The sequence below is a fragment of the Solanum dulcamara genome, chromosome 7, assembly GCF_947179165.1.
Source record: "Solanum dulcamara chromosome 7, daSolDulc1.2, whole genome shotgun sequence".
In the NCBI taxonomy this organism is placed as follows: domain Eukaryota; kingdom Viridiplantae; phylum Streptophyta; class Magnoliopsida; order Solanales; family Solanaceae; genus Solanum; species Solanum dulcamara.
In genome coordinates this window covers 8692449-8717780 of record NC_077243.1, presented here as the reverse complement: position 1 = coordinate 8717780, position 25332 = coordinate 8692449, and the positions used below count along the sequence as shown (strand labels likewise).

The 25332-nt window shown below is 31.6% G+C and overlaps 1 long non-coding RNA gene across 1 annotated transcript; it reads left to right on the top strand.

Annotated features, from left to right (window-relative positions):
• Positions 1–4578: 4578 nt before the first annotated feature.
• Positions 4579–7067, top strand: LOC129895861 (uncharacterized). Its single transcript, XR_008767870.1, has 3 exons — positions 4579–4752; positions 5625–5675; positions 6771–7067. It is a non-coding gene; the product is annotated as an uncharacterized LOC129895861 (long non-coding RNA).
• Positions 7068–25332: the final 18265 nt, after the last annotated feature.

The following is a 25332-nucleotide window of genomic DNA, read 5'->3' as shown; positions in this document are numbered from 1 at the left end:
AGAGGACTATGCGAGGTTATTTATCAAAGAGATAGTAAGACTTCATGGGATTCCCATATCTATTATCTTAGACAGAGGGGCTTAATTTATAGCTAGCTTCTGGAGATCATTTCAGAAGGGATTGGGAACACAAATAAATCTTAGTACAACATTTCACCCTCAGACTAATGGGCAAGCTGAACGTACTATTCAGACGCTAGAAAATATGTTACGGGCCTGTATTATTGACTTTAGAGGTACTTGGGATGACCATTTGCCACTTATTGAGTTTGCCTATAATAACAGCTACCATTCTAGCATTCAGATGGCACCGTATGAGGCTTTATATGGCAGAAAGTGCAGGTCACCTATTGGTTGGTTTGATGTTGGTAAGGTTAAGTTAATCGGACCTGATATGATTCAACAAGCTGTTGATAAGGTCAAGCTTATTCGGGAAAGGTTATTAGCAGCCCAGAGTCGACAGAAATCATATGCAGATAATCGACGTCGACCCTTAGAGTTTCAGGTTAGTGATTGGGTGTTTTTGAAGGTGTCACCCATGAAGGGGGTAATGAGATTCGGTAAGAAAGGAAAGCTTAGCCCGCGCTACATTGGCCCTTATCAGGTTACTCGTAGAATAGGCAAGGTTGCATATGAGTTGGACCTACCATCTGATTTGGAAGCAGTGCACCCTGTTTTTCACGTGTCGATGCTTCGCAAATGCATTGGTGATCCTTCTAAAGTATTCCCCATGGGTGATATCCAGGTGACGGAGGAGCTTTCTTACGAGGAAAACCCTATAGCTATACTTGATCGCCAAGTCAGAAGGTTACGTACTAAGGATGTGGCTTCCGTCAAAGTATTATGGCAAAATAACAATAGAGAAGAGATGACCTGGGAAGCCGAGGAAGAGATGAAGGATAAGTATCCTCACTTGTTTTCTACGCCTACAGGTAATCTAAACCTCTCGATTAATTATATTGATTGACATATGAAACTATTTGTTGTTGCAAAAAAAAAAAAAGAAAAAAAAAGACTATTCCCCCAAATCTCTTATAAGACTTTATGAGGCGGGTTTAACATTCGAGGACGAATGTTCTAAAGGGGGGAAGAATGTTACATTCCGTATTTTTGCATTTTGGATTATTCGTAAGCTAACGATTATAAATTCAAGGACTTTTAATTTTGAATTTTAAAATGACATGATTCGTTGTAGATGCCAAGTTATATGAATAATTTATGTGTAGTAAAATACATCTCAAGAAGGACCCTTAAGCCAAATCAAAATAGAAGCCATCAAATATGTTTTTCTTAAAGTCACGTTTCGGGTAAGCTGACTTCGGGAGGCCCTAACCTCTTTATAATTTGAGAATTTGGGAAAACTCTCAACATGAAAGTTGTAGATAATTGAAATATCTTTCCAACCATAGGTCGTGGGACGAAATGTGATATCGGAGTAATAAGATATAGACGTTTTAAGTCTGACAGGCCAAACTAAATAGTGAATTCGGCCCAACCCAATTCTAATTCGGGTCAGGCCCAATACCCACAAAATTAAATCTGATTTTTTTGTAACTATTCCTTCATACAAAGATCAACATAATTCTGGAAATTTCCAGAGAGAGAGAGAAAGGGAGTTCTTGAGAAAAATCCCAAATCCGACCAAAATTCAAGTCCCAAAATCCGAAGCTCATGAAGAGAAAATTGTTGTACGTCGCGTTGGCTTCAATTTGAGCTAGAAATCAACCAATAAGGAGAAGATTTTATGTGGTGCTGCAAATTTAAGGTAATATTAAAGTTTCCTTTTCATTGTTAACAAGTTTAGTTAGAGTTTTAACGGATTAGAACGGAGAAAATAGTGTTATAAACTAGTTTGGTGATTTGTTGAGATTTATGGGTTAAAGGGTTGTTTTAGGTAGATTAAATGGATGAAATTAGGTTAGTGATGATGTATAATAATGGTTGATATTATTTTGATGTTGTTGATGAGTTGTTGTTCTTGAATTTGGAGGAAAAAGGTGTATGAAGATTGTGAATGTTCAAACCCGTTTTTGGAATTGAGTAGCTGGTAGTAATTCTGGAATATCTCATTGTGTAGACCTTAGATTTTAGATATTAAACATGTTTTGGAAAGCTAATACACGTACCTACAACTCTTATGTTTATGTCTTAGTCTATATCTGCTGTTATTATGTCGAAAACTGAGCATGAATCATAAGACAAATTCTGTCCAGATTCTGGATTGAAAATTCCTTCATGTATAGCTGTTCGTATTTTGATGATATCTCTTTGTAGAAAATGAATTTTGAGTTGATTTCTTTTGCATTGGAAACTTAAGACAGAGATCTAAATGTTTCATGAAGGTTATAAATTCCAGTTTTGCCGTTTTCATTTTCAAAATTTAGATACAACGTGAGGTACTTGAATTCCGAATTTACTGCTTTGGTAACATGAATAATAAATCTTATTTTGTGTCAATATTTTGGATTGTTGATGTTGGTTGATGATTATATGGCTGATTTGAAAGTGGGAAAAGTGAGCGGTATAGGGGAGGTGCTGTCCAATTTTTTTTAGAAATAACCTACTAACGATAAACTACGTTTTATTCTTGTCCATAGCTTAATCATAGTGCTTAACGTTTTAATATAGGTTGAGACAATATTGGACAACATATACGTATAAACGCTAAAGGTATGTAAAGTTAACATCTTCTTCTTTTGGCATGATCCATATGAAACGAACGAATGACGTATGCTTAAATTCCAAAGAAACTCGTATTCGTAGATATACTCGGATGGCTACCGTTCTTGATTTTCAAAATTTATATTGTTATGTCTTGACTCATGTGTATGATTCCAGCCATCCTAGTTGGTATAACTCATGTTGTGGTATAATTCATATTTTAGTATAATCCATAATTGATGTGATTCATAATGACTATTGTCTTGGTTTTCAAATGATGGACTATTTTGCTTATTCTATTAAGTCTCCGATAATGATCAAATTTCGCAAGGTTGCTAATGATACCTTATTCGTGCATATTGTTATGGTATTATTCACCGAGTCCTACGATAGGCCGGGTATGTTATCATGTATGGATTCCACTACATTATTCACCGAGTCCCTTCCTAGAGGGCCGGGTACGTGATATGATAATATGATATTATGATGATATGACGATATGATTATGGCACCGAGTCCCATAATGGGCCGGGTACGGTATCAGTGTACACTACTCTATTCACCGAGTCCCTTGCTAGAGGGCCGGGTATGGTATATATATACATATGACGATATATTGATATAATTGTGACACCGAGTCCCATAACGGGCTAGGTACGATATATGATGATATGCATGTCTTCATTTTATAAGACACAGGTACAGTGATTTATTGATTATGATACTTGACTCCTGAATCTTTATTTCAGATGTGATCTCCTTTACGGTATTTTATGCTTTATATACTCAGTACATAGTTCGTACTGACCCCCTTTTGTTCGGGGGGCTGCATTTCATGCCTGCAGGTACAAATACTCATTTTGGAGAGCCGCCAACTTAGGATTCTACTCAACGAGTTTGAAGTGCTCTATTGTCTCGGAGCCCAAACTTTGGGTACTAATCCTTATAATGTATATATTTGTGTATTTAGGGGTACGACGGGGCCCTGTCCCGTCATATGCTATTGTTAATTCTCTTAGAGGTCTGTAGACATATGAGTGGGTTGTATATAGATGTTGTCCGGTGTACTAGTATGACTTATGTTTTTGGACGTTTACATTCAGAATGGAAGCCTTGTCGGCTTACATATTATGTTATCTTATTTTTGACAATTAAGACTCCCCAAGAAATAGGTGATTTTAGTATATATATAAGTAACAGTTTGAGACAACGTGCTACCCATATAAATCCTTTATCATGCTTAATTGCCGATTGACTATAGATAATATGTGTGTATACGAGGGTCCAATTTGGACACTAGTCACGGGGCTAGGTCGTGACAGGAGGCGGAGGAAGAAATGAAGAAAAAGTATCCTCAGTTGTTTTCTGCATCCACAGGTAACTTAAGTTCCTTATTACCTATATTGGTTAGATAAAAAAAATTATGTGAAACAGCTGTATTTATAAACTTATAAGATCAATTTAACATTCGAGGACGAATGTTCAAAAAGGGGGGAAGAATGTTATAACCCGTACTTTGCACCGAAGGACATGTTGGGAATACTTGTAACAGGTCAAGGGTAAGACTATGCTTAGTCTTGTTATATACAAGTTTCCATTGATTAAGTTGGGAGGTGGAATTATTGGAAAAGTTAAAGGGCAAAATTGGAATTTCTCATATGGAAATATCATAAAAGGTTAGGGGTAAAATTGGAATTTCACATGTGGAAATACTATAAAAGGTTAGGGGTAAAATTGGAATTTCACATGTGGAAATACCATAAAAGGTTAGGGGTAAAGGTGGAATTTCAACTTGGAATTATTAGGAAAGGTGAGGGGCAAAATGGTAATTTCACATGGAACCCTCTTAGTCATAAAATCCTAGAATGTTCAAGAGAGTTGGAAGAAGATAGAATAGCCAAAATCTCTAAGCAAAAATAAGAGAGAGTTCGGCCATGGCAAGAAAAAATTAACCCTCCAAATTTATCCCCAAAAATTATAATTTTCTAGTATTCCTACTAAGTCAAGGGTGCTCTACAACATGGTGTAATTGTTTTGGAAGTTTGGAGACTTGTTTCATTGATTTGGAAGTGAAGAAGTTAGAAGAAAAAGGTAAGAATTCATTCATTTTATTAAGTTGTGAAGGTTTGTGTATGTTGTAGTATGTTGAGGTGTATGGAATTTATGAAAATATGGAAGTTTTCATGGTAATATGATGCCATGTATACATGTTCTTATATGAGTAAGAATTATGTAAATTTTGTGTAGTATTTTTGTGTAGTATTTTTGTGTAGTATTTGGATGGTGGTTATGTTAATTATTTGGTGTTGGAAAATGAAAGTTGGATGAGATTAATTGAAGTTGGAAATAAGAGTTAAGTGATGAGATGGAAAAAAATTAAGGTTGCGTAGCTTGTTAGTTGTTGTTGTAATTTTTGGAATATAAGGAACCTTAAATGGTGTATTTGGTATTAAATTAGTTTGTAGGAATTATACAATTTGAGTGTTATATTATAAGAAGATGGAAGTAAGTTATTAAAAGTATGGAGTGTTGTTGTTGGTTGTGAAGTTGGAGAAAGAAAATGAGTTTTTAATATTTTTTATTGTATTTATGGAATTTTTAAGTGAAGTATGGAATTGAAAAAAATTGGATAGCTTACTTGGAATAATTTTTATTTATGTTGGAATGAGTTGAGATTTATTTTGGATATGGGATATTTATATTTATTTGGAAATGCAAAGTTTGGTTGAAAGTTGTTGCACTAATTGGAAAATTACACCAATTTATATTATGGTGTGTTTAAATTGATTATTGATGAAATTGGTGTTGTTGTTGGCTTGGTTGTTGATATTGTGGCCGAGTTGTAATCTCGGGGTTGCTATATATATAGGGGAGATGCTGCCGAAATTTTTGTAGACAAGTATTGGAAAAATTGAATTCTTAAAGTCTTATGAATAGTAATTGGTAAATGTGACCAATTGTAGATTTTGGAGAAAACGGGAATTGAATTTGGACAACCGTAAAACGTCAAAAAGGTATGTAAAGCTTTACATTTTCTTCTCTTGGCATGTCCTAGATGTAATAGGATTGAATACGAAACTCGGGGATCACTCTACTCTTCGGAATCGACGTTCAAAAATTTCCCTTTTCTATTCAATAGAATTGGATTAGGTAATTATGAATAGTTTTGGAAAAATTGTCTAAACTTTTAGATTTTGCACAAATGAATTCCGAATACTTTGAAACTCCTCTAAATAATGTTATGAAGTCTAACGCACATGATTTGTATATGCCACCTCATTTGACCGAGGTGGGCCCCACTATTCCGAATTTTCCTTCGTTATTCCGGTTGAGTTACGGTAGGTAGAATTTGATAGAAACTCTTTGCTATGCTTTCTAATATTATATGAATAATTATTCCGTTAATTCCCATAATATAATTTGAAAGTACGAAGACGATTCGGAAAATACTATTTTTACGTAAACCATTGTGATATCGGAAGTACTTGTACTATTATTATTATTATAGTTTCCTTTTATGTTTTGTTATCAAAATTATGCCATCGAGTCTGTATAAATATTTTATGATATAAATTGCATTAGTTTCTCACTACTCCACTCGTGGATGCCTCAATACTTCTTTCACTGAGCCTGGGCCAGGATATGTTTTCGTGCGTAATTCTCTGCATTGTTCGCCGTGTCCCGACGTGAGGGGGCAGGTATGACATGTACCATGGGGTGGTAAATATTATGCCACGGAGTTATGCTGTGTCATGTACATATATGTTTGTGATATGATATGATATGATATGATTTGATATGGCCATCTGATATGATATGATTTGTTACGGAGATATTCCCTACTCTGGTGTTATGCTGTGCCGTGGTGCCGATGATGGGAGGGCAACCACACTTTGTTCACCGAGTCCCTAAGGGGGCCGGATATGGCATATGTCTGTACATATATGATTTGAGATTTTGATAAGCATTTTGAAATTCTAAACATTGATTTTATGTTTTGCATATACTATTCAGATTATGATGTTATATAGTTCAGTGCATGCTTTACATATTCAGTACATTTTCCGTACTGACCCCCTTTCTTCGGGGGCTGCGTTACATGCCCGCAGGTACCGACGTTCATTGTGCTGAGCCGCCTGTTTAGGACATCTGCTGTGTTAGTTACAGTGCTCCTTTGTTCGGAGCTTGTATTTTGGTACTGACTCTATCTCTGTATATTTGTATATATTGGTCAGGGGTACGACGGGGCCCTGTCCCGCCTTATGACTATGTTATCATCTGTAGAGGTCTGTAGACAGAGTTATGTTGTGGGTTTTGGATATATGGTTTGGATTTTTGTGTGTTTTGTGACAGTCTTTCAACTCTCGTGCGTATATTTACTTCTATAATATATGTAGAAATTTCTACTAATCAATACATTTGTTTATTCGGAAAAAAAAAATAGACTAATTTGGGATAAGGGTACGTTTGGGTGCCCAACTCGGGCACCAGTCACGGCCTACGGGGTTGGGTCGTGATAATTGTGACTCCCATTGAGGCCACATTCCGTTGGTCTTCCTCTCACCATCATCAAAGCTTCATCTTGCTGCAAACTTGTTTGTCTATCTTTCTTATTTTTGTGTCGATTTTCTTCTTCTAAGACAGCGGCTGCAATTTTATCGAAAACTAGAGTGTCCGTATTGTTTGTCAGTTTGATGATGAGTTGATCATACGAGTCAGACAAACTTTGAAGTAACAGCTCCGCATGTTCAGTCCCCTCTATTTTGCAACCTATTGTTGTAAGTTGCAAAAACAAAGTATTCAAAGTATTGATGTGTTCAGTAACCGACATGGACTCTGGCATTCGAAGAGTATACAATCTTTTTTTAAGAAGATTTTATTATACAAATACTTGGCCTCATACAATCCCGTAAGAGTATCCCATATTTTCTTCGCCGTCCGGTTTTCAGCTACTCTAGACAACACTTGATCAGCTAGTGCCAAGTGTAGATGAGTAACTGTGTTGCTGTCTATGTCATTCCACGTCATCAGTAAAGTCTGTGGGCATGCCTTCAATTGCAGCTAAACAATTGTCTTTTCTCAATATCGCTCTTATTTTTATTTTCCACAATGAGAAATTAGTCCCATTGAATTTCTCAACGTCAAACTTTGTTGTACTCGACATTATTATTTGCTTCACACCCTTCTAGATTGTTTCTGAATATTTTAGCGAACAATCGTGACAAAATGGTCCGTCATCAAAATTTACTATTCACAAATAATACCTTCGCATAAAATAGACACTGAGGGCTCCAATACCAATGTTGGGGGAAGAAAACACTACAACTAAAGTTTGATATGATAATAAATAATGAAAATAAATTAGACACGAGAATTTTATGTGAAAACCTCTCAAACAGATAGAGGGGAAAAACCCGGGGTAGAAGGATCTTACTATGATAATATGGGAGTACACTGCTCTCAAATACAAGAAAAAAACAACAACTAACACTTCTCTCTTGTAAAAGGAACAACTCACTAAAGAGGACACTCAAGACTACAATATTTATCTTGGTGTATAACCCTCTTTGTGTTCTTACTCTTTTGGATTGTATTTTGTTTGTGGGATGATCTAAATGAGGGCAAGAGACCCTCTATTTATAGGAAACTAGAAACGCGTAAAATCCGTGTATTGCACCTCTCTTTTTGATAATGCGTTCAAAACGCGTTTTGTTCCCTTTTTGACTATGCGTTGAAAACGCGTTTTGTTCCCTTTTTAACTACGCGTGTTGTAGTATTTGACTATCTTGTAGTTATTGCCATAAATAAAATCATAATTCCAACAGTACTTACTCATTAATGTTGATATTCATAAAATGTAATTAATATTGATATAATTGAGGTAAGTGGGTTATTTTTTCGAAAATCAAAATTCTTAATCAACGAACAAATAATATCGCCATGTTTTTTTTTCCACCATCATAAACGTCATTTTAATTAATTTTTTTCTAATCTCAAAAAGCAAACAGAATACGTATAAAAAAAAATAAAAAAATCTACCTAATACTCCCTCCGTCTCTTATTAGATGGACATCTTACTAAAATTAGTTGTCCATATTACTTGATCGCTTACTAAATAAGGATAGAATTAATTAATTTTTTTCTCATTTTACCCCTACAATTAATATGACATTTTGAATGTGAACAATTCACGATACTAGTTATTCCTATACTCTATGTATATTTTTTCTAACTTTTTTAATGTGCATTGACATGAACAAAAGGCATATTAGTGAAATTGCTCAAACAATTAATAATATTTTAATCATCGTGTAAAATAGAAAATACTCATCTAATATAAAATGGAGAGAGTATTCGAATTGAGACCCGACTTAATCTATATTCGCATTCGGGAAATAGTGAAACCAATCTGACTGTATGCTAATATATTCCTTCACAATACAATTGTTTGATTACAACGAAATATATAGCTTTCTTATCCGATCTTAACTTTGAATACTAACACGCTAGCGTCAATTGGACACGATCTAATATGTTTCAGGTAAATACTTTCTAACAAAAACAATTTTATAATAAAGACAGTAAGGTATTGTCATTGAAAAAAGTGTATGTGTGTTGTATGGTATTGTCATTGGAAAAAAGTGTATGTGAAATAATTAGCTTTTTGAAGCTTAAAACTGCAGATAGACAAATAGAAGCTTATATAACACTATGAGCCCAGTTGACCTACTTTTTTTTATATTGATGTTTTTCCACTTTTACATGTTTCCCAAATGAAGTAAAGATTTGCCTTTTTTTCCAGGAAACTCTATTCATTTTCTTTTTTTACCAATATCTGTTAATTCCCCCTTTTAGACGATTATATTTGGATGGGGTGACTTAAAATTAAAGAGAAAAAAAGTGAGAAATCATTAAACATCTTATTAATTACTAGGAACAAGTAGGGTGGACCAGAATGTTGAGACAAGGCTCGTGCTCATAGAAGGGGAACAAAGCTTTGTTTGTTTTCATAAATTCTTTTCTTCTTTTTTCTTTGTCCTGATCATTGCCACAAGTCATGTTACTCATAATGTTAGTTGCGTTATAAGTATAATAATTTATCATAAGCTTTCAACATAATTGCACATGCAAGAAAGTGACAATCATTTGGTGTTGTTTTTTTGGCTTCATCATTTCTTTTCTTTTGGATTTGAATCCCAATTGTATTTTGGCTACTTTACTAATAACTGACATGATCTTAATTATATATAGTCTCTCCAGCTATTACATGGAATTGAGAAAATTAGACAAGTCGAAATAAATGATTATCTAACTAGTATATATTTCGATCTCTACCTGAATTGATGGTAGAGGAAATTTTAGAGCGTCATAAACCACAATTTTGTAACATTTATGAGTTTTTATGTTATATATATTGTCATTCTCTCTAAATAATTTTTACATCATCAGGTCATCTTTACTTGTTATATATATCAAACAATATATAAATTTTATTTTTGAAATTTCATATTTTAAGGAGGCTTACCTATAGAATTATAGATCTTCTATGTATATAAACTTAAAGCTCTGTTAACATGTCTATCGACCTCAATGTTTAAGATGGTAGTGTATCATACTTCAGAAATGTAACATCCACTAATCAAGTACATTAAATATAAAAGGATTAAGAATTAAAATGACTATAAAAATAATACAAGTCAATGCTGGTAGTATCTCTCTGTCAATGAACAGCAACCACCACAACAACAATATACTCAGTATATTCTACAGGTAAATTTTTGAAAAAATAGAGTATATGTAGACCTTATTCTTATTTTATGAAGGTAGATCAAGACTGTTTTCAAAAGACTTACAGCTCAAATAATGCTTAACAAAGCAATTCAAAAATACAAAAATAAATCAGACATAACAAATAATAAAGAAATCATTATATAGCAATTAGCATCCATAATGCGATGAGCGGATCAAAGAAACAACAGGCTCTAACAGTCTAACACAAATCGAATGACAAAAAACCACGAGGTAGACTAATATTAATGCTATCGGTATGTAAGGAGAAACAACACTTAACTATTTATTAATCTTCTACTCTAATTCTTGACCATCATATCCTCCGTGTCAAAGAACAATTGAAGGATAAATTTCACAAATGATCACACTAAGTATAAGTTTTTTGCATCAAAATCACACAACTTTGTTTAGTCACTTAAATTTCACCAATAACTCTCCCTTCTTAATAATTCCTTTTCCCTCCCTCAGAAAAATCAAATAAAGAATTAATTAATGTCAATTTTGTGTATTTGGCCAACTTATTTAACGCGTAACAAAATTATGAAAATAAAGCATCACCTAATTAAACTGATCTGATAATGTGCTATTTAAGCAAAGAAAGTAACAGTTAGAATTTTGGAAGGACTTTGGTTCCTGTATTATTTTGTAGATTTGTGATGGTGATGAAAATATTTGACTGGCATAATAAATTGTTGGGACTTAGGACTAAAAGGGACATATGGTTTGCTTGAAACTTCATTATCAAAGCAAATGGACAAAACATGAAAAAATAAAGAAGAAATTAATGGGTAAAAGGTGTATATGGGGCTTACTAAATAGACTTGTTGTCGGGGTCAAAAAGAGCACCCTACCATAATTGGTTTGAACATTTTTTTTTTCTCCCTGCACTAAATTTATTTGTGGATTCATGTATCTGGTTTTGGACTACATACTCGTGTGATGTTTAGGATAGCTTGGGCTTTGCAGTCACTTTGATTAATTTTCTAGTGTATTTGGTACCTCCTGTTATGCCGAAAAAAGACGGTTTAAAATTAATTTCAACTTTTTAGAAAAAAAATTAATTTTAGAAAAAAGAGTCGCCACTTAATTTTTAAGAAAAATCAAGAAACCTTAATTTTAAATACCCTAACAGATTTAAGTCTTAAAATTAGAGAAAATGAGTAAGGGTTCAAATTTCCACTCTGAGAAGGTATTAGCATTCAAAGTGTTCGCTAATACGCGGTTATCCGAAGATTTGAAAATTATTAGACTAACTTTTGAAAATATTAATTTAAAAGGAAATAAAGACTTTAAAACTATTTTTGAAAAAAATGATCAAGCTTATACATTGGAAATAATATGAAAAGAAAGTAAAGTTTATCAAAATGGCTAAATAAAGGTAGAAAATCATTTAAAGAGTAAATTAACATGAATTGGTTTATCTTTAGGGGAATCTAATTAAGTTAAAACAAATTAAAATTAATATCTAAGCAAGCATAAATAACATAAGTAAATAAATTATTACAATACGAATCAATATAAATAAACAATAAATAACACATGAAAATACGATACGACACTTAGTTTCTGTACTTCTGGACTAAACTGTTGGGACATCTGCGTTTTGGGCCTTAAGCACAATTTCACTGTATATCGCAGTTGTATATACACTATACATCAGACTGTATATACATTGTATACAGTATTTACAACATTATTTTTGTATATCGAATTGTATACACACTGTATACCACCTGTTTGTTCCCTATATTTGTTGTATATCACCGTATATCAAACTGTATATACACTGCATATCAGTGTATACAATATTGTTTTCTTGTATATCAGACTATATAGTTACTGTATATCAGTGACACTGTTTTCCACCTGTATTCCGTGTATATAGCCTAATATCAATATTCAAACCATGAATATTAGCTTCTTTTTCATGTATCAACTTTTCAACAATTTGAGCAAGATGATGGGAGACTCAAAACTCAAAAATATGCAAGGATGGAGTCCAAAGATGGACTCAATCGATATCACATGCACCAAAATAAAATTACATAAGCATCTACTCATTTTAAGCTAAACCAAGGAATATATTATGATATGTTAAGGTATCAAATTGATGGACATCTTAGAGGTAACTAACATCATATATATACGTTATACTAACTCAAATTTTAAAGAAAGAATTAAATTAATTAGGCCATGAAAGTTCTAACTAAATAATAACTTAAACATATTTTTATCATCTAAATCATGCTAAAAGAAGAAATTGAAAACATGAAAATCTATATTGTCAGAGAAAACTACTTGAAAAAATAATGAACTAAACTAAGTGCTTTTATGAAATAATCATAACACATGCTAGCGAATTAATCCTAACAAATGCTAACTATAAGAAATTTCTATCATTAATCTAACTATTCTTAATACATGTTAAAAAAAGACTACGAATCAACTAAATATAAATCATGAAATAATTAAATAAAATAAAGCTGAGAAAAGATTTTACCTCTTTTCAGGCAGCGAGACTGAAGATAACAAGCGGAAGACGACTTCATCACCACCCAAGAGCTTGACGCAACTCCAATCCATAAAAAAAAATTAAAATTTAGACTCGAACCTTTGTGGGTTCGACGTTATAAGAACTCTGTTCTTAGCCTAAATTTCGACTTCAATCTCCTATTTTTCTTGAAAAAAATATAGATTGAAAGCTAGAAATTTTCATAACTCTTATGGTGGGAACAAGAGTCCAAAATCCTAGTCAAGTTAAGAAATTTCTAACTTTGGGGTGGCTAAAAAACCTCCACCTCTTCCCTTTTTCTTAATGAGAATATGAACCTTTATATAGGTTCCAAAACCCCCAAATCCCTTAAGAATTTTCGATGCGGGAGATTGACAATTTTTTTTTAGAATAAACTAAAAATTTCAAAAATGCAAACTATAATAAACTAACCTAACTAACATTGTATTTAGTTAAAAAAAAATTGAGATAAAAATAGTAACCAAAGATATAGTTATATAGAAATATGTATATTATACTAAAATTTATAAAAAGATAAAAATAGTTAAGAATAACATGAAAATATTTTTGTTTTTATAAAAGCTAATTATTTCAAAAATATTCGAAATTCAAAGAAACTCGATAGCTAATTTGCATTGTGGAGGGTCAAAATTGGGTGTCAACACTCCCAATATCATAAATATTAGATAGCATTGTCCACTAAAGTTTAAATATTTGAGAAAGAAATTATCTAGTGTTTTTCCTCCGCTATAATCTAAACTCGAGACCTCATTTAACCATTAGGCCATATTTTGGATATTCTTATTTTGTGAATGCTTAATTTTAGAAAAGAAGAACGATTTTTGAAGCTTGTAATCTTAAACATGTTAAGTAATTTGTGTGGTTGAAAATTATGTTTAAGGAAAATATAGAAGATTTAAGTTTTAAATTATTTCAAATATAAAAAAATGTCATTTTTTTAACAAACTAAAAATGATAGTGTCGTATGTATTAAATCTAGTTGAAGAATGCACATGCTGGACAATACAGCTGGCAGAATTAGTTAGTTAGTTATAACTAACTCGACTCACAAATCACATTGTGTAGAGTAAGTTTGTTAGTAGTGATCAGTGAGTTTGTTAGCTATGATTAGTTAGAGCAAGTAGTTAACATTGAAATGTATAAATAGCCCTCGTTGGAGGCTGCATTAATAAATGAAACTTCTTCTTCTTCCTCTAATCAAATTCTCTCTAGCTTAATGTAGTTCAACTTGTTAATTCAGATTCATGGAGTGATTTTAACATGATGAACTGAAATAGATAGATTACTTAATAGAAGTAACGTTTGTGGCCAATTTGTTGTGTTCAAAAAGCAAAATTTCAGTTTGGTCACATTATTATCATCATCTTCTTCTTTTTTTCTTTTTTTATATATAAAGAAACAGTGACACAAGAAATTAAATTAACGGAAGTTGAACATATATAGTTATAAGAGCTTAAATATGACACGTTGACATTTTAGGCTAATAATTTACTTTGAGTTGAAACATGGCTTTTAGAAGTATCTAATTTAGATCATGGTTACACTTGATATTTGCCTTTGAAATTGATATCTGATTACATAAAAATTTCTATCATATTTACTATTTTTTTCTATAGTTTGAAATAATTACATATTATCTCACTAAATAATAATTTTATATTAGATTTTAAGTCAGATACACCTAGATACATGTATTTTTGCTACCAGATAGACTCTGATAAACATATATATATATAGGGAGAGAGGCGAACGAGAAAGTTAGTGTATTCACTCTAGATACATGTATCTGAGAACCGAAATCTGGCATGAACAGTAATTTCGAAAACTTACAAAAAGATAGACAATTAGGTTCTAAACTAGTGAAATTTATATTTTTTGCCCTATATTTTGATGTATTTGATGTTTATTGGGTCAATATTTATGGGTTGAGTGAGGGGTTATAATCCAGCCCAGTTGAAATTTCAGAGGAATTACACTCTTTTATAGGCCATATTGTTGGATTCATAAGAGGAAAAATTGTTAGAAAAAATACTTTTTAATAAATACTTACTGATTTTAGCGATATTCTTTATTTATTATCATTTATAGCAATATATAATAATATTATGATATATCTACTATGTATTAAAAGTGAATTATGCATGCAATATAAATGTATTATAAGTGTTTTAAAATATATTATACTTGTTTGGTAAGAAATTGACACAATGTATTATAAGTGTATTAAAGTATGTGATAAATATATTATTCATGAATAAAACTTGTATTAGATGAGTTTTATAAATTATTCTCACTAATATGTATTAAAATTGTATTATAATTGTATTATAAGTGTTCAGTGAAAAAAAATATTATTACTATAAATGATAAATATTTTCTTAATATAGTACATTTATGTAAATTTTCCTTAATAAGATTGGGCCATGTCATAGACTAACTTGTCGAAACCAAGCTCCACGGTGAGTCGAATCAAATCAAATCGAAATGGGTGTATACCCCTACAGTATTGAGATTAACTTTGCAAGCTCCTTCTTTTAAGTTCTAAACGTTACAGCTTATGAAGTGAAAATACTTTCCAAGAATATTTTCGAGCCAAATTTAGGTTGGAAAAAGAAAAACGTAATGTAGTGTTAATTTCTTAGGATCCTCCTCACACACTTTGAAAAAAGGAGACTTTTTTTTCCTCTTCACAGGTCACACAAGTGGGAATATTATTAAAATTTAGTCTCGTTGTTTTCGCGGTACAACATGTTGCTAAATTTTAAAATGTGATTTTCTCTTTATGATATATTAGGTTTCAAATTCATTATAGACTAAAGACTACGGATACACAGAGTAAAAATAAGCCCAATCCAATGAATATGACAATGGTGGCAGTGACAATAAGTTGATACTCAGTGAAGTCCAATGAAATGAAATAGGGAAAATTACCTAATTACACTCTTTTATTTATCATATTTTTCATTACTCTCATCCATTTCAAAAATCCCTTCTTTCCATCTGGATACATTAATTCAATAATCCGAATATATTAATTTTGATTCATATATTATCTCTATGTTCAATGTATCATGCTTTAAATGTTGTCTGCTGATACATAAAACCCTAATTAATGTATTCGGATTACTGAATTAATGTATCCGATTACCATGTTTTTTAAGAGATTTTTGTAAATTGATAAAGGGTAGCGAAAATGATAATTAGTCTTTTACACTATGTGATTTATGTAAGTTATACTTAATACAAACTAGATAGGTTGAGCACGGGCCCAACACTAAGGGGTAGTTTGATAGCTGATTAGAGTTATGCAAGTATTAATAATATAAGAATTAGTTATGAGTGAATCTATTTATTATTTTATGCAAGTATTAGTCATGTAAAAAATAATTAATCATGTATTAGTTATTCACCTTTATCCTACATAAAATAATACATAGATTCTCTTATAACTTATACATGTATTAATTATGCGAGTTTCTAAGTTGTAAACCAAACATCGTATTAATTTTATACATAATAACTTATTTTCTATTTACCTACCAAACGTGTATAAGTTATTAATCTTAAAATACAACTCAGATCAAGGGGAAGAGAAGGATGCAGAGAGAATTTGGAAAAATAAAGGAGTTTGACATGGCTTTTGATGCGTTTCTTGCTGAATACTTCATCTGTCATTTATCAAGATAAGAGCCAATTTTGCTTGTCGTAACAGACTCATACTATGCGTCTCTAGTCATCCAAACCATTAAAGCGTCAAAATTTACATTCCATTTGAATTACTTTTGTTTACTGAAATTGAAATAGGAAAAAAACTTGCATTATGTAAGAGAAGATTTCAGTTCTCTTGTTTTGGAAGAAAGTGAAATGAAGTTATTTGTAAACAACATGTCTTTAACTAAACTTATGTACAACCTTGGCAATTGCTAATTTGCTACGGAGAAAATTAAAATCCCAAAATCTACTTCACTGGCCAAGATTCAACTCGTCATGGATTTACTTATCCTGGTTCTACTACTTGTTTGTAGTGCTAGTAAGTAATATTTAGGGTCGCCCTCGGACGACATAGGTCCAATAGGACCTCTACTTAACCTGATGAAGCACATCTCTTTTCAAGATTTCAGTTCCAATAATCTCAGATTGAAGCAAATATCTTACACTTTTGATAGTGCTATTGTCTCAAACGAAAAGGCAACCGTCCAAATTTCTGATCCCAAGCGAGAAGGCGGTGATCTTAACCATCTAGCAGGATGAGCTATATATTCTTTCCCTGTCCGTTTCTTCAATCCTCAAACTCAAACACCAACTTTTTTTCAAACAATCTTCTCGTTTTAATTCGAAGTAAAGTCCAATTTGAGCAGTGAGACGACAAATCTGCTGATGGTAGTGGCCTTACTTTTATAAACATCCCAGATGAATCAACTGCTGGTATTTGGAAGCACAGGAGAACGTTCGTTTGCTGATATTACTAATATAAAGGCGACCAAAAAAACTTCTATGATCATCTTTCCTATTCCTTAATGATTGATCAACACCACTACAAAATCCTTTTGTACCCTGCACCGAGACATTCCAATCAGTAAGCATAGCAACAACAACAACAACATGACACACAACATAACAAATTATTGTCTCAAGTATTAAACCTTCAAGAGATGGCTAGCTATAGATACAGTTAAAAGGCCATATATATGGTACACAAGATTAGAGTATTTTCCGTGAACTCTTTACCCAGAAAATTAAATAGGTTAATAGCAGTTAAAGTTAGGAAAACATCAAACCAGACCCCTTTTTCTCTTTTTGTCAATAAGTTGAATTGAGAAAGTATACCATCAAAGCCAAATTCAATATAGTTACTAAAAGTTAGTATAATTCCAACAGATTTAACTGGATCCAATATTTTTTACACGAAGCTTAAAAATATACGTGAAAAATTACTATCGTTTTCCAGAAACTCCAAGTTACTGAGTTCATAATTGCAGAAATTCAATAGTAGGAACATAAATGTTGATTCCATTAAAGTTAAATCATGAATCCATCTTTATGTAGGGCTGGTGATTACTATCAATAGGTGTAAAGGCTACAAGCAAGTTGAGGGTGTCAGTTCAGAGATGTTTTAAGCAAGATAAGAAATACCTGACAATGTGTAAACATATGCAGAACTGGAATAATATCTATAATAGACGTTGCATCAATCACATGTTCGATGACATCTGAACGTGGACTGCAGGTTTATGATCAAATTACAAAGTCTTTTTAGGGGTTTGCACCATTGACATAGCTGGAGGCTATTATCTTGCAATTTGATCTCTTGGTCATCAATTCAGCAATGATTTCATTGCAAACTAAACAATTTGCAAAATATATTATAGGAAACTTGTATTTGGATAAATCTAACTTGAATGGAACTGTATCAATTACAACGCATTTTGAGAAAAATAGATTAGCTGACCTCTTCCAACTGTCGATTTTTTTTTTTTAAAAAAAGCATCCAATTCAACATCTAATTTGAAAATTTGGAAACGTGTTCTCTTCCAGTCTTCTCTGAACGAATTTATCAGTGAATTTGTCCTTGAGATAACAAACTCAAAATACCTAATTAACAAAAAATTTAGTAAAGGTTCAAGCTTTTGGCAATTTGGCTTCATGGATTGCATCACAAAACCAAAGAGAAACATTCTTACTAATAGATGACAGACCCACATGTGACTTCTCATTTCCGGGCATTTCTCCTTGTTTAGTAAGAAGAGGTAGTAACGAAGAGTGTAAAAATAACAAAATCCAAACTGGTTGCGAGAAGTAGCCAATAGAGACGAAAATAGGAAAGAAGAACACAAAGGGGAATAAACAAATAGGAAACATACCTGAGTAAATAAAACCAATGAAAATACAAAATTCTACAATAAACTACTCAAAAAACAAAAAATGCACAATTAAAGAACTGAAAACAAATTATTGTGACCACAAAAAATGTGAACTTGGCAAGGAAAAATGAAATAAGAAGGGGAAAATCAATTTTCAAACATCCATGAGTAAATCAAATCAAATTAGAAACATGCAAGAACAAAATCCTACAATAACGTACTCAAATATCAGAAAGCTCCTTATTCAGCAAGAAGAGGTACAAAAACGTGTTTTCTAAGATCAAAGGCCCCCTCAAAACATGGGCAAATATAAATCAAAGACCATTTCAAAAGTAACCCAATTTGGGGATTCAAGTTCAAAGATTTGGTGTTCAATTTATCAGAAGCAAATGAAAATTACATAAATGAAATTGATTGAGAAAGAAAGTAGAGAAGAGATAGAAGAACGATTGAGGGGGAAAAGTGAGAGAAACTGAAGAACAAAAAAAATTGACAAAGACAAAAAAGACTCTTGAATTGTATGTTTTATCTAGGGTTTCGACAAAAGAACAAATTACAGCGTGTGATTGTTGATGAATGGTGCAATGGGAAATCCTCCATCAAATTTTCTATCATATAGAAAAAGTCTAAGATTTTCACAGTCCAAAAAAACGTAGAAAACAAATTAGTTAAAATCAAAGTAGATTAGAATTTGCATTGAGTACTCAAAGAGATCTAAATCAAAAAAATATGTAAGAAAGAAGAAAGTTCAGACAATGCAGAAAAAGAAGAAAACCTCAAGTTAAGCCATAAGAACAAGGAGACTACGTCGTCGGTGCAGCAATAAAAGCTACGTAGGCATACGCTTAATAGATATACGTAAAATGACTATTTCTGTATTTCACCCTCAAATTGCAATTTAATGTTGAAACTTGATCTTTACTATAATATAGTAGTAGATGCTCCATTTGGCTAGACGAAAGGTGTGCAAAATAAATACGGACGGATAAAGTAGTAACTAATCAGCACATGTGAGTAGATGTAAACTTAATTATTCAATGTATTTGAAAAGAACGGTGAAAACAGAGAATTAAGGAGTTGCTTACCGTGTTTGTTGTCTACCCTTTTATAGTGATATTAGGGGTGGCAAAATTAAATTCAACCCGTTTAATTCGTCCAATTCATTTAAGTTTGGATTGATTATTGACCCGCTTATTAATTAGCCCATCTCATTTCAAGCCAATCCATTTCAATCCATTAAAAATTGAGTTGACATGTAACCCAAATTGGCTAATGAGAAATCTTGTTAAAATATTTTTTAAAAACTTTTTTTTTTAATTTGGTATGTTATTTATAGTCATAATAAAGAAAAAAATAATTTAAGTACTAAAATAGTTTAAAAGAACAAATAAAACAATTAATCTTAGTAAGAATTGAGTTGGATTGAGTCTTGACCCGTTATATAACTCATTAGCTAAGTCATTTTGATCCAAACAAATTTGGTTTGGATTGAGTCTTGACCCTATTATTATCTTAACCATTATGATCTGTCCAAACTTGACCCAACCCGTCCAATTGCCACCATTAGCGGTACTTATCATAATTGCATTGCTCAATAAATTTTAAATATAACATTAAAACGTGTTTAACTCCTCTGTTAATATTATAGAAATCAATTAATTAAATTAAATTATTGATAATTTAATTTGTTAATTAAATAAATACCTTTACATTTTTACTCAACTTATTTCATGTATTGCATGCATAATTTATACATGAAGTCTTATAATCTTTTATAAAAGGTATCACCAATCTCTAAAACAAATGCTATCAACTAATTATTACGTAACAAAATATGTGTTGTCATGATGCAATTTTGTTAGGCATGATGACACCGATCGATTAAGCAATATTCATAAAAATTGTATCTAAGTTAAAAGTACAAGAATATCCAATGAATTAGATAATTTATTTTACATAGTTTGTATAAAAATATTTATCTCTATTTGGTCCCATTTAATACATTTATAATGTACTAGAATACAAAATTGGAATTAGATCATTTTCATAATTAAGAAAAATTATATTAAAGTTGTGCCATGATCATATTAATGCTGTATCCGATATCTCTATTTTAAATATTAATTAAAATGTTATAACTTATTCGAACCGATAATATAACCTTGTCTACATTAGCTAAATAACTTTATATATCAAATCATGATTTGCTTTATAGGCAAAGGGCGCACACACAAGCCAAAGGTCTAATTGTTTTTTGTTAATGGCAATACTCCAATTATTGATTCATGGCTTATAGGGAAAATGACGGGATCCATATTTGTTATAAGATGTGTTGGGAGAGGTATAGTGGGAATACGATTGCAATTTCTATCTTCAATTAGAGGTCTCATTGAGAATGAAAAAATTTATGATAGGACGCTTCAAATGTGGCCGTCCAACGTATATCAAAACTAATTAAGTTGGCCAATGAGTCTACTGATTCTCATTCAATAATTGTAGGTCTTTTTCAATCAATAATGCATAATTCAGATCATCTTTGCAACATGAGATATTGATTAAGTACGATATTGTTGTAGGGTGAAAACAAAGCCTAACAGTATTTGTTTAGGTTCAACGAGTAGTTGGGAGAATATGTTCTAAATTCTTTTTGCACGTTTCCCTTTATTATCAATGTCAATATTTACAAATAAACATGATTTAAATTGTCTAACCAACATAATTAATGGTTGAGATTATTATCTTTTTGGAAGATCTGTAAAATTAAATTACGAAATTATAGTTAGACAATTACCTTGGTAACTGCCATAAAAAAAGCATGCCTTTTATTTTCTCTTTTCAACATTAAATACGAAAATACAAAATAAATAAAATTTAAATTAAATAAATTAATTCGAATATGTTATCACTCGTAATTAAGTTGTTGTATTAGTAATTCCTAATTAGTAGATTTATATGATGTAATATAGTGTCTTAAATGCATATATGGGTAATTTTTCCTTATTTAAACCATGTTATACTCTTGGTAAATTAGGAAGAGTAAAATGTAAAGTTTCTTGTTTTGGCAATATATAAATATTGTCTCTTAATTATCTTGAATAATTGTGTGACGTGTTATATTTTGATCTCTTTCTTTTAACGAGTAATTAGTGAATGTGGTAAGTAGGGGTGTACATAGGTCGGTATGGTTTGATTTTTCATTAAAAAAATAATCAAACAATTATGTCGGTTTATCAAACTTATAAATCAAATTAATCTAACGTCATTTTTTTCGATTTTGGTTTACTTGGTTCTTTCGGTTTTCTCAGTTTTTTTTTTATTTTTTTACAATTACACCGTGATTGAAAAAGAGATTAACTTGAAGAGGTCGTTTCATTGATCGTGTGATTTAATGTCGCACTTGAAGTTCTCAAATGAAGGTTGTTCTCTTAATCGTGTGATTATATTGCTTAATGGCATCTCAAAGACACTCGAATAAATAAAATTGAAAAAAAATAATATGTACAATGACATCTTCAAGATATCGTCTCAGAAAAACATATCAAAAACTCACAAAAATACACAACACATATCGAATTTTTAGTCATATTACAAGTCCAAATATGAAATGATATATATATATATATATATATATATATATATATTATATGTCGGTTTAATTTGGATTCTGTTTGACTTTTTTCTATTAATATCAAATCAAACCAACAATGACCGATTTATTTTTTTATCACCAAATCAATCAAACTAAACCATAAGTCGGTTTGTCTTGGTTTTTCTGTTCGATTTGACTTCTACACCCTAGTGGTAAGTAATATGAGAAAATTAAGTATAGTATTGAATATGTAGCTAACAATTTTACCAAAGCTTAAGTATGTTTCTATGCTTTATGACAAACGAAAACAAGGATAAACTTTTTTTAACATGGCTTAATCTTATCCTAAATTTTGTAACTTATTTGAACCGATAATATAACCCTGTGTACATTAGCTAAATAACTTTATATATCAGATCATGATTTGCTTTATAGGTAAAGGGACACATACACAAGTCAAAGGTCTAATTATTTTTTGTTAATAGTACATACGCCAATTATTGATTCATGATACTCCAATTATTGATTCATGGCTTATAGGGAAAATGACGGGATCCCATATTTGTTATAAGATGTGTTGGGGGAGGTACAGTGTTACGATCCGAAATTCGAGCGTGATGACACTTATTCTTTTTCATCGGATAAGTCAACATAATTCAATAATTACAAAAATAAAAGCGGAAACAATTCAAAAATAAGTAATTTGAAGATAAAAGCGAAAGTCTTAGTTAATAACAAAATCTCCCACAGACTGGTTGTCACATGTACAAGCCTCTAAATATAAAGATACTGAAATAAATACAAGTCTCAAAACTCTGTCTCTCGAATAGAACAAAGTAAAAGTAATGAGGAACAAGAACAATCGTCGATATCAACAACTACCTCTCAAATCACCGGCATCAACAACTACAGCTCAAGTCGCAGTCAAGTCACACCAATCAATAGTATGAAACAAGGGAATATCAGGGGTAAACACAGTCCACAAATGGCAAAAGACATATAATGCAATACAGTGCAATGCAATGTCATATATAGTGATGCATGTCTATCCTAATGATATACATACGCCAACTAGCAGGCCGGAATCCATGGAGGCCACACATGGACCATGTATCCTCCGGAACCATTTTTCTCCGACATAAATCATCTTTCGCCGGAACTATTTTTCTTCGGCATAAATCATCTCTCGCCAGAACCATTTTCCTTCTGCATAATCCTCAAATCAAATTTCATCTCAAAGTATCGGAATCGATGCAAATAGGCAATGTCCATATAAAATACAATGATGGAATGATAATATCAACAAGTCACACCTCATATCACAACAACATATTCAAGTATTCACAATAAGCCAAGTATCACTCATATCGAACACCACATGCTAAATCATCTCTTTTGCTATCTATTACCCCCTTATTCATTATCAAGTATGATTAAGCATCAAATAATCCCCAATTTCACTTCCCATTACTTCTAAACACGTAAAACACGAATACATGATCCTACAAGTTTAAACAAAGATTTAGAAATTCATTTGTCTCGAATTCAATCTCGAACTACTATGAAATCTGAGCTTTACCATTACGCCGACATTTCGAATTAAGATAATTTATTCAAACATGAATACTAATAAGAACACGAGTCTAACGATATCCAAATCAATATTTTTGAAAATCAGGTCGAATCTGACCCGAAAACCCAAAAAACCTGATTTTGTAAATAAAAAAAAAACTGGAAATTTTTACATGAAAACCATCCTTGAAATATTTAGAAACTATTGTTGAAAACCAATTTGAATTTGGAGTTGAAATCAGCCCCCAAACACCAATTAATATGCGAATCCGAAACCCGACTCAAAACTAAAATATTTTTTGAAAAATATATTACCCATGTTTAGTAAAGTTTAAATATGAAATTTCATAAAAATAGAGTTAAAATCGACATTGAAATCCTCAATTTAGCAAATTTTAACTTTATCAGAAAAATTCAAATTATACGCAATTAATATAATGAAAATAATTGATGAATCAACAAATTTATGTCAAAATCAGGTTACCCATAACACAAGGATCCTAAATATACCTTTTTCGTCCAAAGTGGAGTCCAAATCAACAAAACCCGAATTTTCCCAAGAAATTTACTTATAAGTAAAGAAAATCAGATAAAGAAATCATGAGAAAATGTCAAATTCAGGATTGTATACTAACCCTCATATTATATCGAGAAGAAATCTGTAAGAATCACTCCATTCCGAGCTCTAGAACTCTTGATATGCTCAAAATATCAAATGAGCATAGTCTGAGATTTATATACCAGTACAACTATATTTGCACCAGAAAATCTACAACTTATATTTTCAGTTAAAGAGCCGTAAATCCCTCATACAATAGTGAAATGACCCGATTCTTTTTCCTAAATGTCTTAAATAATGATACGGACCTGCTCCTTCAATCGAAACTCAATTTTGAACTCGTTTTCTCAGTCAAATATCATTTCTATTCGGTGAACAATTATTTCTTATTTTGCGATAAAAATCCAATCTCCACTTAGCGAAAATTCACCAACTTTGTAAATAAGTCCTATAATTCATGCTCAAAATTTCAGAAGTTTCAGAATATTTTTTTGATCTTTAAAACTAATAATGAACCTTTTAGTTGCCACAATTTGCTGAAACAGCAGCAAAGCACCCAAAAAGCTTAAAATCTCACCCAAAACTCATCTGGAACTTTCGGAACACAAACCAAATATGTTACCAGCTTGGAATGATACTATGGACTTAATGAAATCAACGCAATTCGAATTCAAGGTCTCCTTGACCCGAAACTTGAAATATCGCAACTAAACTAACTTAGGCCTCCAAAATACCAAAACGATCTCAGGACTTCCAAAAATTACAA